At 31.1% G+C, this 11,318-nt stretch overlaps 1 long non-coding RNA gene across 1 annotated transcript; it reads left to right on the plus strand.

Moving 5' to 3' along the window:
* Positions 1-5,141: 5,141 nt before the first annotated feature.
* Positions 5,142-10,576, plus strand: LOC133319997 (uncharacterized). Its single transcript, XR_009753472.1, has 3 exons — positions 5,142-5,218; positions 9,311-9,639; positions 10,145-10,576. It is a non-coding gene; the product is annotated as an uncharacterized LOC133319997 (long non-coding RNA).
* The last annotated feature ends 742 nt before the right edge of the window (positions 10,577-11,318 follow it).

Raw genomic sequence — 11,318 nt, forward strand, 5'->3', positions numbered from 1 at the left:
TTAGTATTCAGTGATGATATTTGAGCACGCGAAATTGTCTTACTTTTTTAACTTCTATTGACCTTGCCTTGATGTCGTATTTTAATTAGGAAAAGCAGCTGGCTTTTATTACAAAGACGTCATTGTAGTATTTCCAATTACTGAATGTTGTATTGTCTCATTGTTTTGTTTTAACCTTTTAAAGATATGGCAGCTTTGAACTTGTACTTGTGCCTTACTTAAATTATGAGATGGGACGAGAGTCTCTTATTTAATTTAGAAAAAACGATTTTTGACAAAAATAACTCTTAGCTCGTTGAAATTATAAGTTTTTTTTTAAGTTATGTGTTGCAGCTTTAATAGGAAATTGAGATATATAATATTCTTTACAAATAATAAGTTTTCCCCTAAGGTGGAAGCTGGGATTGTATGAAAAATTTTTGCTAGTGATCTTACGATAATGTTTTTTTTTTGGCATAGACAAAATTTAAAAAATGTATATTTGCCACTAGCTTTAGTAATAAGTATTTCGTTAAGGCACTGCACATTTTAAAGGAAATTTTTCGGCCATTTTATGTAAAGGAATTTAGGAACGTATTTTTAGGTTTTCATTATACACGTGGAGCGTATATAGCGGCTCATTTGTTTTCCGTTTTCGCATTTTAAATCGAACGTTTTACATCACAAAGGGTGAAGCAAGTATGATTATTTTTGGCAACAAAGGATTTTTTAGTATTCATTCAAAAATAGAAAAAACGTTCTATATTTCATGAAGTGCAGAGATATTTTTCTGTCACAAGAATTAGTCTCAGACGTAAATAGTTTTTGAGCAAAAAGGATTTTCAGATTAAACGTTCTTTACAATAGAATGAGCAGCTGGGAACTCATAATCTGACAAAGGAAGATATAAGAATCGTAGAAGAAAATTATACTTATAAAATCGGTTACCTTCACAGTGTGGGTAGCACTTTCGTGATGATTATATATTTTTATTGCTTTATTTAAAAACAATATTGTTCACGAATTCCCAGGACGTTTGTAGGTCAATTTCCCATACAAAGATCCATTGTGACAGATTGTTACTTTACAAATAGGGTGTGATTCACAAAGAGCAATCTATTGTAAACATCACAGAGGCAACGAATGTTTATTCACTAAATGACTAGTTATAATGTCTTTTAAACCGTATGAAGTCAATTTGAGAGCTCGGAAATGTAGCTTTTTCATAAATATAATTTTTATTACATTAAATAAGTAACATTTTAGTTACAATATTAGATATGTTCCTGATTCTTATTGCAGAATGAAATGTAAATATTAGATTTTCATGGCTCCTCTACCCACTATTTTGCTCTATGCTCAGGTACGAGGGGTGCACGCGCCGGCCGTGTGAATGCGCGCGCGCAGAGATAACATCTGATATTGGCACTTGTCCCTTCGCAAAGTATTCAAAACGCTTTTGACTGAAACTAATGAGAGGAGTTCACTACATTTATAGAGCACTTGATAACGCGATTCCCACATTGATAAATTTTTCGATTTGTACATTGAATTTTGTTCTATTTCTTATCTTTTTAATATGCATTAAAGTACAGTATACATTCTCCGAAATATTTTTTATCATATTAATGAAAAGCAATTTTTAATTCAAACATGTGTTTTTGTTTGTATGAATGGTACTAGTTAAAAGTTTTGTACTGTACCGAATTAACAAGTACCAATCGGAGTATATTAAAATTTTATAAGGTTATTACAAAGAATGTATAAATTGCCTTACTTGAAATAAAGTTCATCAATGTTCCGTTCAAGTTGTAAAAATAGGCTTAAATTATATTGCAATATTTACTGTATAGAAGTGACGTCACTGGGAATCTAGCATTTGGCGATAAATTGTAATAGCAGTGTTATCGTGTGTGCGTAGTATCAATGCCCGTCGAAATTACGTCCAATATTTACTCAATGCTCGTCAGATAACTTTGACTGTCACAGCTCAGTAGATAATAACACAGGAACGCAATAAAAACGTCTATCCTATAAAATATAGGAACTAAAATTGAATGGCACTACTCGGACGGATACCGCAACTTGGGTTCCGATCTAGCAGAACCGGCAGGTGTTTTTGTAATTTTGTTTTGTAAAACTCACAAATATATCCTCTAATACTTATTTGTGATTTATTGTTTATCATAAGATTAAAAAATGTAATGATAACTCATGAATTATAATGAAAATAATCAATATATTTATTATTTGACATTGTGTTATATATTTTCCTTATCTGAGATTAATAATATTGTAAGAAAGAAAGATTTTATAAAGAATTCTGTGAAAGTTTCAGCATAAATTTGCTGGCTTAAAATATTTCTTACAGCATTTAAGGAGAAACGTTTCAGAGAAAGGAAATATCTCGGTGGCGTGAAGGTATTTTACGTATTTCACTAAATCATTTTAATAAAAAAATAGTATAAAGTTAACATTGAAAATAAAGAAACTTAATGCAATTTAAATGATACATTTACGTTATTTGGTAAGGCCAATTTGTATTGTCAATACGTTCCCAATCACCTAGCAAACAAAGAGGCGGGGAAAAAATATTGTTTTTCCCATTGAACGGGTGACAGTTTCATTTATCGTGCTGGCAACAAAGAGTAACATCCCACGGGCAATAAATGCGAACGGCATGTAAACACCGGCTGCAGTCGCCGGCTTATCAATCGGCTAGTTTGACGTTTAGTGGAACGCGGCGTATGCGCCGGCTTATAGCCGCCAGCCTAACCCGCCGGCGGCACGCGCCTCGCAACCCTACACGCATTTAATTTCAAGTCATGATTTTATGACTTTATTTTTATCGGTACTTGACTGACATTATTTTCCTCGCTTTATTGATACTTTTTTTTCTAATGTGTCCTTTACATTCCTAGTTACGTGCCATATAATAATTTTATATGTATTTAAGTAAATATTATATTCATTGCAAGTCTCATTCGTGTACCATATTTAAGTACCTCAAATTCATAAAAGATTATATATTTTAGGTAACTCTAGAGCTCGCTCTCTCGCTTCTCGCTTATGAAACAACTAGTTATTTCATAAGCGAGAATGATCAATAGCTTCAGGTTGAATTTGATTTCAAATTAAATTTCATTGGTATATTTTAACGTTTTTGGCAATTCGACTGGTAATGCTAACAGAATATAGGTATGTTGCGATCTTTTATAGTTCCTATTTAAAATACGCTGAATTGGGAAATCAGTGCTTTCAATCAAAAAGCTCCGACCGTTGTGGTATGCATGATGTATATATGCGTTACATTTCATTATTGGTTAAAGGTTTTGTTTTTGGAGAATTTAGCCTCGATCGTAATTTTTGTAGTGGTTTTTTTTTTGTTATTATTATTTTAATTGTAAAACTTATTTTAATTAATAATAACATTATTTTATACTCAATAGTTATAAGAGTAAGAATGTTTTCTACAGTTATGCATTTTTAAATCTTTGGTACGAGTTTTAGCTACCATAAATTATAATCTAGTTTTTAGTGCTTCCTTATTATCCAAGGGTGTAAAAGCACCCTCACACCCTCTTTTCTGAATGCCGTATTATGAAATATCACTCTATGCAGTAATAGCGATGCGGATTAAGCAGTCGCTGTCGTGGCTTACCGCTGTCATACTGACGGTCTATGAAATATTCATAATGATATAGAACGTGTGAACTTCGAATTTGAGATATATTTTATGTTAATTAATATATTTATTATATAATATGTATATTTTTTAAATAAAGAACATATAAATCAGCGTCACAGTCATTTTAATGCTGAATGTATTATGACGGACTTAAGTATTATTGCAGCACATTTTATATCGCGTTAATTAAGGTAGAATAAGAGAAACCGTTACGAGAAGGTAAGCTAAATAGGTTAACGTAATTGTAAAAGGATTCTTTGTTGGGGTGACGTTCCGGGAAAAAGTCGGTTTTCAGTAGAAAGGCATTGTCATAAAAATATTGATATCAGTAAATAAAATATAGCTGTGTGATATTGTTCTTGGAATTATTTTCATATATCCAGTTAATCGTTATTAAATTATTTCATTGAATGTAACAAGAGTTGTCTATTTCAACATTAATTGAAACGTCCTTCAGCTGAAATGCCTGTAAAAGTTACACGTAAATAAAACAAAAACGCGATCCGGTTCACAAAAGACCTTAGGTTTCATGGAAAATCCTAGACTGTTTGGTTTCATGGAAAGAAATATAAGGAATACGAAAAACGCTGGCATAATTAGTATGTTTTATATAACGTGAATAAAAAAAAATCAGTATACCTGGATAGAATAGAATAGAACATGTATATGTATTTATTATTATATGTATATAAGTTTTATAATTTGTATATAACAAGATAATAGTAATTTTAGTCAAATTTAACTTGCAGTTGAAGATATCTTGTATGTAAGTAGGCTCTTGACAGATAAAGAAATAAAACAGACACTCAAACAAACAGTTAAAAAAAAAATAAAAATCTATATATAAACTAATTATATAAAGAAATTAGTTACATGTTCTTTTTACTTACTGACGGATCGCCACAAACATGCGTAATAAATGTCGGTATCCGTGATACTTAGGTTATATGAAAACTTTTTCGAAGGAGACCCTAAATATAATAATCGACCAACAAAATTATGAGTAATAAAAAAAAATGAGTCACAAATAAAAATTTAAGACGCCTTTTTCTCGATCATTGACGTCATCGTTTTGAAATTTTCTTTATACACCTTATAGATTCTAACGGAGCTATTTTTATAATGTTTTATTATTAAAACGTAAGAGAAATTGTTTAAAAGTAAGCATGGATATCGCAAAATGTAATCGATAAACATTATTGTTTAAAGCGAAATATAAAAACTATGATTGTGTGATTGATTCGATTTTTTTATATCTCCTAGCATCTAGCTAGGTATGCACTATTTTACTATATTTTTACCAACTTTTACATAATACCATTTAGTCTTATTACTTTTTTCGTTCGATGCCGCATGTGGAACTCATGACTGCTTTATAAATTCTATTTTTAGAATACTCGTCTGGTCTCGTCATTGCAGTAATAAAAAAGTTCTCAGATATTTGAATATTTTTACTATGGTTTACAGTCTACCTCAGAGGTGTATATAGAGATTTGGTTACAGCGGCCATTTTGATAAATAAACGCGCAGCCGCCCGTCAACGGTGAGTAGGTACGTTATTAGCATTTTATTAATCCGCGAGTTTAATTTTATTGAAATTAAATTAAATGAAGTCAATTTGATGAAAATTTGCCTGAATGTTTTTTGTCTCTTTCATAATTATGAAGCATTTTTTTTTGTCATATATATTTTTTTCAGAAAACCATTTTGAATGGTTTAAAATTCAATAGCCACTGTTGCTTTTAGAGCTATGAATATTTACATAGAATACAGTGAACTGAATTTTACCATCAATAAATGGATGTCTAAAGCTTTTTTATAAAAGCGACATAGTTTTTTATATTGAACGTCCATAAAATTGGCATGTAACAAATAGATAAAAAAAAAATAAAAACATATTTGCTCCTCTTCGCTCATTATTATAAATTCTTTACCCTTTGACTTAATCACGAGAATTGATATCTAAGAGAAATTTCCTATTTCATATCAGAGTTGTGTAAGGATAGTGATGAGTTTTAGTTACAAGAATATTTATTGCCTACGAGCGGTGATTAAATTAAGCCAAAAATAATTTGAAACATCTTCAATATCTGCCGTTGATCTTTATATAAAAAGGCTTATATTTTATATGTAAGGTACGAATTTACTTTTCCTTTCAACCGAAGTTTAAACAGGTTTAATACTGAATTATGGATTATTTTAGGTATATATTAGGTGCAATGAAATAAAATTTATTTAGTTTTAATCGAATGACCTTGTATTGACTCCTGTCTATTATATGTAAATATTGTTTAGTGCATCCCAAAACTGTACCAATTTGTTCACAACGAAGAACAATGGCCACTTCGCATGACAAAAGCAAGTCATTGGTTTTTGACATAATGCGATAATAATGCGTAATTTAAAGCTAAACTAGATGAAATCGCGAAATTGCATTTTATGTTTTATTATATTGTGTTAAGGTGTATTTTAACTATTACTTTACATAATACGAAACTTATTTGGCAGATGTTTCTAATCGGATTAAACAGACAGCATGACACGATCGTCGGATCAGCTTCCTTACACGAATCAAGGGATTATAGTAATTTCATTTTCAACATAATCAAAATATAAAGGGCATGATGATATTTATACGTCAACCTGCGTTTGTTCTGAATGAAGTGTCTTTTTGATTTCAAGTTAAGGCTAAACAGTTATAGCTCGGGGTCATCTGAAATGTTGAGAACAACTAATTGACATTCCACACCGGTCGAGAACTCCCGCTTAATTACATCGCTAGGAAAGTTTAGTACACTACATTATATAAAAATTTTAATAGTGTAATCGAAATAGTGGGTTAATTAGTTAGTGATATTGCATTATTTGTCTACATGGAACGATAATAATTAATATTGTTTCAAGGCAATTATCTCGTTTTCAGACGGATAATTAAAATATATAATTTATTAACGCGTTTTTTTTTTTGGACTATTCAATTGCGATGAAAATCTCGTCGTAAGTACAATAATACAGAAAAGGACATGGCCAGCTATAAAACATTTATCTCCAAAAGAAATTTTAGAAAAAAATTATTTATCCTGAAACCAGCCTATTGAGTACTAGACTCCAACTTTTATGTGATGCCTTGAAAGAGGGTATTGATTTTAATTTGTAACAGAAATGGTGTTATAAAAATATATATTTTGCACAGAAACCATTTCCGATAATTTTTGTTTCATACCTGAATCGATATTTTCGAATCGATTAATTCAATCGATTTTGCTGTAAACTAGATACACGTGGCGTTATATATGTCGAAGTCTTCATATCCATGTCACGCACACAACTAAAACGTCTGTGTGAGTGTATCTTTGCGCGCACGTGACGCCGTGTCGTCGCCGTTGCGATATTAAACCGACGGACAGAGTTTCTAAAACTTTACTCTGATATCCAGAAATTAATATCTCTTTTTATACATAAATATATAAAATGAATAAATTATATAAAGTTATTGATAGATAGATTACTTGTACGTCATTTTAATATCAATAATTTAGTCATTCTCCTTATTGAAGCTAAGCTATGTTTTCTATGGTACATAATATTATTCGTAAGTTTGGGAATCTCTACTTCTCACCCCAAGCGTGTGGCGTTACTCCGCGTACACACTGAGATCGCGCCAGAAAAATTTAATTGTGAAATACGACCCCCCGGCCCACCCACCCCAACGAAAATAATTTTGGAGGTGGGCGTAGTTCTGGTATGAAAAAGATAAAAATGGTAATCTAATTCGGCGTCACTAAAAATAAAGAAATAATCTTTCCAATCTGATTAATTAAGTTTTTTTTTTTTGTTTATTGTGCAATATACTTTACGTTTTCAACAAAATAAACTTTTTTTATCACATTGTAACAAAAACTTTTTTTGTTTAAAAATTGCAATAATAAAATTACTATTTCAATACTTTGTATTAATCATTATTTTGCTTTGGAGTTTAATACAGTTATAAAACTATAACTATGAAAATGGCAACACTTGCTTTTTGTGTTGAGCTGTGTCGAGATATACAAAGCCTCAATGATAGGTGCCGCATGACGATGTCTTTGATTTTCTTTTTTACCGATTCTATCAATGTTCCTAACGTCCAAATCCTCATTACAGACAGAATCTCTCTAAAGCTTTTGTTTTAGTTTCGTAATTAATAAGTAATTTCGGTGACTATAAGCCATACAATATATATATATATATATATATATATATATATAGGAATTTTGGAATACGATCTGTTTGTAATGTTTTAAATAAAACTCTTTTCAACGTTTTGTTTAATATTACAGTAACAAATTAAACCGCTCACGTTGGTACGAGGTAGCTCGTGGGTCGTAATACACAGGCTTTATTCATTAACAGAATCATAAAATGAAATACTAGACATTTCCAATCAATTAGGAATTTCCAGTCATTGAATCCAATTTAATGCAGAATATAATAAAATGGTTATTTTTTTTAATGAAATTATCATTTTTTTTTTAAGTCGATTTAACCGTCCGTATACAATATTGCGAAGGAAATTAATAATCAATTCCCGTTCGCTAGTCTCGCTTGAACTTATCAACTTCCGGGACGATTTGATTATATGATTTTTTTCGCTATAGCAACGGAACAAAACTGTCCGCTGAAAAATTCAATCGAAGTTTGGCCATTATATACTGTAGTTTTATCTGCAAAGTAAACTCATCTAGATCAAGCTGAATATTGAAACATCTCAACGTCTTTAGACTATGAATCCCCCCAGTTATTTCTTGATGATAAATATCGAAATTGCTGAGAAAGACAAGGACAAAAAATGTGTCACCTAAATATTTTTATGTAGTTACATCAAAACATTTTTATTCTTCAATACTTAGTAACTATCAATTATAACACATTTTACGTAGAAATAGCATTTAATACATTTTCTATCCGCGATGCTAGACGTGAAAACGGTATTTTCGCTTAAGCGTTTGCTGCTACGTAATATTATTAATTAAACCTAGTACCAAGGAATCAAACGGGATAGAAGCTGTCGCTTTGCCGTCGTCGTCAATGTCTTTCCAAGTATTTCTAATTATCAAATACATATTCCATATTTAACTTAATTAGACAGTCGACTGATATTACCTCCATATAATTACCTTTATACCTGCATATCTCGAATATCACAATAATTTAACTAAATTTGATTACCTTCTAGTAGCAGTAACATCTTTGTGTTCAAAAGCTTTGCCAATGCTTCAGTACTTATATATTCGAAAATCCTGAGTAGATCTCTTGAGTTATACGTACATAAATCGATCATCTATATCGATCCATATATAAAGAGTATATAGAGAGTTTGTTGTATAAACGTACATATAGTTATGTATATAGAACTATACATATGTATCTGGCCATAAATATTATAACAAAAAAGTGATTTTTTAATCAACTTTTTGAATAATTTGAATTTCGGACAATTATATTATTTTAAAAACTTCTTTGGCTTTTGCCATATATTTTTACTACTTCATATATTTATCGTGTTCGTTATGAAAAAACAAGATGAGTGGGGTGTTATAGAAAAAAGGATTGCTGGTAATCACCTTGTTCTAAGTGGTAATATAACCGTTTGTCGTGTTCTAGATACTTCAGACTTGGTATCAGCCGTATGTTATATATCCTACTGTCAACAGATACAAAAACACTTCGTCTATTGAAGACCAGAAAAAATAGGGGTGGCCGCGTGCTGTCAGAACGACAAACGCTGTTAATGCTTTTATAGTCAGAATTCGTCGAAACCCCGTGTAGAAAGAAAATTTTTTTTTCAGCAGAAATGTAGTTTCCAGCTAGGACTCTGTCGCGTATAATAAAACAAGGCCTGAAGCTCAGTGCTTATCGTAGATATAGAAGGTATGCTCTAAATCAATCTTTACAGATCGGATCGATAAAACGCCTTCTGTCGCGATTCGCAGGTGAATTGCACAGAAATATTGAAATGAAACTAATATTTTTCGGATAAACTACGCGGATTTTTATTATATAAAAAACTACATAATCCCGACGTTTCGGTTACATTTCAGCAATCGTGATCACGGGCAGACGAGATGTCATATTATAAAAATCCGCGTAGTTTATCCGAAAAATATTAGTTTCATTTAAATGAATAAAACTCGCGAAAATCTTAGATCTTGTTATGCATAGAAATATGCTCTTTACCGATGAATACATTTTAACTATTGAAAATAGACACAGACAATACACTCTAAATTCTATAGAAGCTGCTCAGGAAGTCGAAAAGGCAAAACGTGTCCAACATCCTGCGTCAGTGATGTTTGATATATGCTATTTCTTATCAATGAGTCACAAAACTACATTTTTGTAAAAACTTCGTCTAAAGTATGTCAAGATACAGTGTCGGATCATATTGCGATACCTCTTAAAAATACACTTTCCAAAAATATACCTCGTACTTTCCAGTCGGAGTCTGCCCCTGAACACATGCCACGAACTCCCCAAAGCCTGCCCTAATTCAAGCGTTCCGGACTTTGTAAGACCTGAAGACTCTCTCTCATCTAGCCTAGACGTCAGTGTATACTACGAATTATGGTCAGATTTAGAAGACAAGGCCTGACCTACAAGATAGCATCACTCTCGGCATTACGTCTCTTAAAAAATCATTTCAGCAAACAGTAGCGAAATTTTGCTTGGACACAGTTTACGAATCCATAAACTCATGGCCAGACAGATTAAAGCTGAATGGTGATATTTCGAATAGAATTTTTTTTTGAGACTTTGATAAATATGTAGGTAGCCATTATACTTATATAACATTAGTTCATTAAGTTCATTCGTTTCTTGTTATTTTACTAGTTGCAAGTATATAAATATTATAAATTACGTAAAATACTAGAGGGGTGTATTTTTTTTTATTATTCTAATCCAAAAAATAAATAGTTAACTAGGTCATAGTTCATATACGAGAGAAAAGTATGTACATTTGTATGAAGTACTATCAAGCACAATTTCATTGAACGTAAAAATGTGTTTTCGATAAGATTTTTAATTATTACAAGATTTCATCATCCTTGTTGTTTTCTCATCTCTTATCTATTACACGAGATAGACGCGTCTTTCCTTAAAAGCTACCGTAAGATGTTATTAACGTTCAAATTTTTGATACAGATATTATAAATTTATGTGAGTGTGATAAGAGTGTTTGAAATAAGATCCTTCAGTGAGGGCCCATCGATAAAAATTTACCATAAATATTATTTACACTACAAATTTTTTTTTACAATAAAATTACTATTTTATTTCATTATGATTTATGAAACATACTCATTATTACACAAATAAAAAAAGAATAAATATATTTATAACAGAGTCAATTAAAAAAAAGAAATTTATAGTATAAACTAGAAAGACGGGTCATGTGACGGTCAGACAAAATTTAGAACGATCAAAATTCTATAACCAAATTAGGACAGGATGTAACAATGTAGCTGTGTTTCACCGTAGCCAAAACAACCGAACCTCATTCATATATTTGTTAACTAGAGCAATGAAATATCAATCAAAATCGATGTCAATAAAACAATTAATTATTCGCTTCTACCCCCGGTTACAGAGTTAAACACGTGCACAAGGAATG

Source organism: Danaus plexippus, chromosome Z, assembly GCF_018135715.1.
Source record: "Danaus plexippus chromosome Z, MEX_DaPlex, whole genome shotgun sequence".
In the NCBI taxonomy this organism is placed as follows: Eukaryota; Metazoa; Arthropoda; class Insecta; order Lepidoptera; family Nymphalidae; genus Danaus; species Danaus plexippus.